We start from the raw sequence: 6,413 nt of genomic DNA on the forward strand, positions 1-6,413 counted from the left end.
CCCTGAGTGAGCTGTCATCAGTCCGCCATTGTTTCACCGCCAGAGCAGATGTAGGCAAGAATGACTCCTAAGCGATTGAGGTGCTCTGTTGTTGGATGTAATAATGAACATAGCAGTCGTCATTTACTCCCGACATCTGAGCCGCTGAAGACGCAGTGGATTACGTTTTTTTTTAAGGGAATGCGCCCCCGATCTACATAAATATGTCTGTTTGCGCTAATCATTCGTGATCCAGCTTCACCTACAGAAGAAGTGAGTATAAGGTTTTTTTAATGAATCTTTGCAAATCGCCTTTCCTAATAATGTTCTAATTATCAAGTTTCACGATGAATGCGGCTAAAGTAAACTCCCTCAGAGAGCGGCTCAGAAAAGAGGGGCGGGGTCAGCAGAGCACATTAACATTTAAAGGAAAATGCTACAGTGATGAAAGGTGTTTTTTACACTACCATTGAGAAATTGTAACCAAACTATGTTACAGACTTTTCATTAAGACCCTAAAGAATCATATCAACTTGTGGAAAATGGGCATCCGGTGACCCCTTTAATGAGCGAGTCAGTTAATCATTCATTCAAAACAATATTTAGAAACGATTTATTCGTGAGCGAAACCAATCTTTATAGTTCAACCAAAAATGAAATCATCAATTACCCAGCCATATTCATCTTCAGTTCATCTTCTGAATACAAATAAATATATTTTTAATATTCTCTCGTCATTTTTGTCCATCTATTGAAAGTTGCAATCAACATATTCACACTTCAGAAAAGCATCAAAAGATATTGTAAATGTAATCCACAGGCTATAAATTGAGTAGTTTAATCCAAGTTAGCTGAAGAGAGATGGTTGATTTTTATGATGAATGGATTTAATTTAGGTTTTTATTGATATTCAGTGTAAACATTGATCAAAGCACACACAAGTAGAGCTCATCATCAAATATGGTAAATGGAAGCTCAGAGGAATTGTCATTTTCGGGTGAATTGTTTTTGTGGATTTACTCATTTTATGCTGTGATGATAAATTCTTTTCATTGGTCTAATCTTGTCCACATCTGGATTCTTCCTGACTAAAGAATGACACATCTGAGGGTACAGTTGGAAGTGAAAAGAGACACAGTAATCCATATTTTTTATTGCACTAATTAATTTACAGTAAATGGGTACAGTGACTGTACCTTTAGCACAGGGTGGACCACTGAGAAATGACATTTTAGATTTAGTGAAAACTTAACATTTCAGTGAGAGGAAATTACATAAAATGGAGAGGACAATTCACATTTATTTTTATTGAGTAATGTGTAACAAAACGGCGAAGCCAAGAGCTCCTCGAATGTCCTGAAACTCTACCCAATCAAAATGCTCAGAAACGCTCTGAATCTGGCACATCCACTCTGTGATTGGTGTGTGTTGTGTCAGACTCTCATGAGGGCAAACGGGAATGTATGAATGTGTCGGTCCAAGCGAATATGTGTGTGTGTAATAACAGTAAGGTCTGTGATCTATGCCCTGCGTCCCTGATGAGAGCCAAACTGAACTGGGACGTGGCAGCTGGCCAATACACACACACTCACACACACAGGGTCAGAAAGGGTTTGTTTTTATAGAGAACAATCATTCACCTGCAATAAAGCTAATCAATGAATGTAAATAGACCGTCTCCATAAAGCACATTACAAGCATTTATTTGAAATATCTTGTTCTCCCAAAGGACCAGAAACCCATTTGTAATTCAAAATAAAAAATATGTGCAATTTCTGGATATAACATTGATATGAATAAAGATGAATATGTATTGCAATTTCTGGTTAGTAATGGTATTATATGATTTTTCTTTTTTTTTCATTATTTTTCCAATTTTATGTAAAATTTCTCATTGAATTATGCAGTCTTAGAGTGTATTGTACATGCTATTTTGGTTGTTTTCTTATTTCATTAAATAATTTTGCATTCTCTGAAGACAATAGGCGTTGCTGTTGCATTGCTATGGTGTTGATATGAGTTTGCTAGCATATTCGGAGTGTTTTTTAGGTTGTAGAGTGGTCAAATCCTGAGGATTCTCGCAGTCATCATTGTGGCATATTTGTGATGTGTCTGATGACATGAAAGTAAAACTGAGAGAAACAAAGGCAGGGAGAGTTTCCAGAGACCTGTTTGTTTGCCGTTCCAGAGACCTGCACATAAAAGTGACCACAACAAATGAGCATGTGTGTGGGCTGTTTGAGCGATCGTGTGTGAAAGGCTCTCGACACCAGAGAAAGTGGACACTTGCTTTTGTTGAGATACTTTGGACAATTTAAAATTTAATTTATTCCTGTGATTCAAAGCTGAATTTTCAGCATCATTACTCCAGTCTTCAGGGTCACATGATCCTTCTGAAGTTGATTTTGTTAGCAATGTAAAAAAAAGTATAATTTTTTGTTGTTTTTTCTGGAAATACTAGAAGGACACCACATAACTGTGACCTTTGACCTTTTCTATGTGACTGGAGGAGGATTGCAGGATCATTATCCTGTAGTGAGGCTCTGTGCTCTGCTCAGTGTGTGTATGTCTGTGGGAGTAAACACCAAAACCAACCGTTACACTCTCAAATGAACAAATGTGTTACAATAATGAAAATACTCCATTGTGTATAGGCCCAATTAAGTTATATTCATACTTGTTAATCCTAACAAAGTCAGCACTGAGAGAAAGAGAGAAAGTGAATCATGAATCACTTGTCTTGGTCAACTGGACGCATGGTCCTGAGACGGATGGGGGGTTGACCGTATGCTGTTGCACCAGATGTGCATACAATTCATGGGAGTTGCACAGATTAAATTCAATTTTGTGTGTGCATTTGTGATTTGCACCTTACACTTTTTCCTGCGACAATTTTTTTTTCAAAATGAACCATCTAAAATACAAGAAATACATCTTTCATCAATCAGAGTGATCTAATTTAGCATCTAAGAAGAATGCAAACATGGTAACTTTTAATATTACAACCATCAGTGGATGTTTCAGTCAAATAAAACTTTTTAATCTTCTCTTAAGGATATTTCTGACCTCAGGTAATATCAATTTCAAAGTATATAATTTCTGCACCACTAAAACAGCCCCTAACAGAACTAAAAAAAAAACAATACTTCAAACACCCCATTCACCATTGGTTGAATAAACAGGTAGTCCCGCCCTAAACTCACGCCATTGGTTATGCTCGTTGTGCCTGACTGCAGTCCGACTACTCAAACAAACTAATTGCAATTCTTTTGGTGCCCCTAGAGGCTCAGAAATGACACTTCACATAACACTAGTCACCTAAAATGAACTTTTCACACAGATGTCAGCAAGCAAAACTTTTGAATATTTGTGGGGAATTTCAGGGCTGGAATGATTCCACTGGATGCATTTCAATGAGATTATCGAATAAAAACACAATGTTCTTTTGAGGAATATGCTGTAAAATCCAGTAGGTCAAGTGTGTGTAATCAAATACAGCTTTCTATTTTCTCATGCAAACTGAATTATGGGGCTATTTACAGAATTTACAGAAAAACAAACACACAACCTATTAACAAAGTGGTGAATACAAACACAAGGTTTCAGCTCCATAAATACACGTTTGTCACAGCTGTTGGCTCTACTCATTCTATCATATGGCAACCACTGGTCCATCCACATAGATAGATAGATAGATAGATAGATAGTAATATCTAGATTTTGTAAGGGTTGAAACTTTGTTATAAAATGGATAGTTCCTGTCCTTCATTATGATTGGCTGAGCCAAGTTTAAAGCCGTTGTAAAGTACTCTATAAACACACACCTGTGAACTCATTACATTATGTTACTTACATTACGTTCTGCTAAACATTGCTGAAACTCACTGTTTTGTTATCAATAAATTGTTCAATTTTGTTAATGTTGATATGTACTGTATATTTAGTAAGCATTTTATTAAATCAGTAAGCCCTTTGAAGTCATGGTTTGCTGTGATTTTAAAACAACAAAACATTATCTAACACTCCATGTTAGCTGTTTTACAATCATTTATAAACCTCTTATTGCCTAATCTGCCATTTTAGAGAAGATGCCCAGTTAACAGGGAAAATTCTCAGAACTTCTCAGAAAGTTACATTTGACATATTCATTTAGCAGATGCTTTTATCCAAAGCGACATACAAATTGGGGAATACATCAAGCGTTGGATCATCTGGTTGAAATGAAAGATAGAAAGGTAGAGCTATGTGTCATCAGCATAGCAATGGTAGGAGAAGCCATGTTCCTGTATGATGGGTCCCAGTGATGTAGTGTATATGGAGAAGAGGAGCGGTCCAAGAACTGATCCCTGAGGAACTCCAGTGACCATTTGATGTGCTTTGGATACCTCTCCTCCCCAGGCCACCCTGAAAGTTATGAACAAATGTTCTCCCAGTAACATTAATAGAATGTTGGTTCAAAGTTGTCTGGTCTTTAATAATGTTCTCAAAATGTTATTTATACCTTTTTTTAAATTTTCATGGAACTTTTTTGAAAATGTTTGTCTCTAACATTTTTTTTTAAATATGTTTACTTACTACTGTTCAGAGAACATTCAAAAGTAACATTCTCATAAGTTTTGCCAGCGCTAAACATTCCCTTAATGTTTGATCTAACATTTGCATGAGGAAAAAAAAACCTTTGAGAATATATTTTTGTTAGCTTGGTGGAGATTATTTGCATACACTCTTAAAAATAAAGGTTATTTAGATTATTAAAATGTTCTTCACACTAAGAAAAAATGGTTCTTTTAAGAACTGTTCACTGAAAGGTTCTTTGGGGAACCAAAACGGGTTCTTCTATGGCATCGCTGTAAAAAACCCTCTTTTGGAACCTTTGTGTTTAAGAGTGTACCTAAACTTTTTATGTAAACATTACATGCATTTGTGTCATTTTGTACTTGGTTGATGATATTCCTCCGTCTCTATCTCCCGTCCAGATGTGTTTGTTGAACCTTGCTGCAGTGCTGGCTCTGTTTTCGGAGTGTGAAATGTTTTCCTGAAACATCAGGGATGGAGGAATTCAACTCCCTCACACGTGTGTGCAGTCTAGATCTCTTCTCCACACTCACACAATAGGCCACTTTAGATCACTTTAAGACTAAATGGTTTTCATACTAAGCTAATGATTTGCTGTACTGCTTATTAGTAGATTTGAAGCAAAGCATGTTCAAAGTCAAATAATAAGGTCCAGCTCACAAACCAGAGGTCAACTCACATATCTAACAAAACAAATGCACACATGCAATAACATTTTCTGATTCTATTGACCATTCTCTTACTGATGTTATGCCACTGTCCTGTGTTGTGGTGAGTGAATCACAGCGTTCCCGTTCTTTTATTTGCTCATTACTGTGTAATCAGGAAAAGCTGGTGGATGCATCCCGCCGAGCGCAGCTGCACGGCCCGCGGTGCGGGGTCTCGGCTCGAGCTGGTCCCATGTACCGCTTCGCTGGGAACGGATGGGAGTTTTACAGCAAAACATCTTGAAACAAAGCGTGGCCTTCGCCGTATGATGTCTTTTTACCAGGTCACAGATTCAGCAAAGTCTCATGGGAACGACACCTGTTGTGAAACAGACAGCAAACTCATGGCCAAGAGAGATGGCTGTTGTTATCTGCCAAATGAACACGATTCAGATAAAAGAACTAAAATGTTTCAACATTTTTAGTCTTTTGATCTTCAATATATAACTCAATATTTATGAATTTAGGAATTAGATCAAATGAGATTTAACTCTAAATAATTAAAACATCCCCCCATGTTTCTCACTAAATGAACACAGAAAAGATGAGATTGTAAGGAAGAATGTAAGTGAAAATTATATCTTGCCTTATAGTTAACATATATGACAATATCACTCTTGATCTGAATATTTTGTACTATACTTATATACTTATAAGTACACTACAAAATACTATAATAAAATATATTCTTTACTGACTTGATTACTCTTGAGTACCTGCATTGCTTTATGGAATGCATCGTTTATTGCCTAGTAAAAGACAAAAAGTCTTAAGTCTTGAACAGTTATATTTTTTTCTGATTTTTAAATACTTTTTATGTATGTATGTATTTATTTATTTATTTATTTATTTCGGTGTTTTGAAACCCCTGTGAATAGGAAAATACTTCTGGTATTTATTTTATTTTATTTTATATTTTATATTTATATTATTTATATTTATATTTTTATTTTATTATATGTATGTATGTATGTTTGTATGTATTTATTACCCCTATGACCCCTATGAATGTGTATGTATATATATGTGTATGTATATATATATATGTATGTATATATATATATATATGTGTATGTATATATATATATACAGTGGGTACGGAAAGTATTCAGACCCCCTTAAATTTTTCACTCTTTGTTATATTGCAGCCAT

Source organism: Sinocyclocheilus anshuiensis, unplaced genomic scaffold, assembly GCF_001515605.1.
Source record: "Sinocyclocheilus anshuiensis isolate Anshui unplaced genomic scaffold, SAMN03320099.WGS_v1.1 scaffold469, whole genome shotgun sequence".
Lineage (NCBI taxonomy): Eukaryota > Metazoa > Chordata > Actinopteri > Cypriniformes > Cyprinidae > Sinocyclocheilus > Sinocyclocheilus anshuiensis.